Source organism: Formica exsecta, unplaced genomic scaffold, assembly GCF_003651465.1.
Source record: "Formica exsecta isolate Colony F162 unplaced genomic scaffold, ASM365146v1 scaffold794, whole genome shotgun sequence".
NCBI lineage: Eukaryota > Metazoa > Arthropoda > Insecta > Hymenoptera > Formicidae > Formica > Formica exsecta.
In genome coordinates this window covers 37,429-38,206 of record NW_021853563.1, presented here as the reverse complement: position 1 = coordinate 38,206, position 778 = coordinate 37,429, and positions in this window count along the sequence as shown.

Sequence of the window (778 nt, the reverse complement as noted above, 5' to 3'; positions counted from 1 at the left end):
AACCCTCCGGGTGGCCTATCTCAGGCGTCACAGAGGGCCTCTCTGGAAACTGGCTTATGCACTACATCAGAGAGGCCCTCCGCCCACGAACCATGCCATCTGGGGGAGGAGTTTATCCCTCCCTCAGTGTCTGTATATTGTAGGGACTTCAACTCATATCAGCGAGAGGGGGACCACCGCCCCTCTCGCTTCCCTCCCGGTGTTGTTGTCCCCAAGGGGGAGCGTGGCCGGGCCCAGGTACCCTACCTGGACTCCGACCACCGGGCCCGGGTCCGGGTGGGACGTCCGCAATGAAATAGCGGACGTCCCCCGGAATTGCCGAGGCCCTGCGCAAGCGCAGGAGTCCGATGGGGCCGGGTTCGATTGCGACCCAGCCTCCCCTCCCGCGCGCGCTCCCCCTTGTCTGGAGCAAATTTCCGGGGTGACCGGGGACCGATATGGCCCCGGCCCCCGTCGGCCCGCCCCGGGGGGTCCTTGGGGCGCGACAACGTGTCGCACCGCTATGACCAGGGGTCGTGCGGGGCCCGCGGGTCCTGCCCGTAAAGGGCTCTCCCCGCGTCTCCCCACCGTTTCCCCCGGCCGCCCCATCTCGGTCACGAACTCCCCGGCGTCCACCGGGGAGCCGCTCCTGCTCTCTTTCGGCCTCCTCCTTCTGGAGCATTACCGCTTCACAGAAGGAGGAGACCGCCTTCCAGGACTCCTCGCTCTCGAGCATGACCGCTACGATGCTCGAGAACGAGAAGTCAGTCTCGCCTATTATTTGGACAAGGACACGACG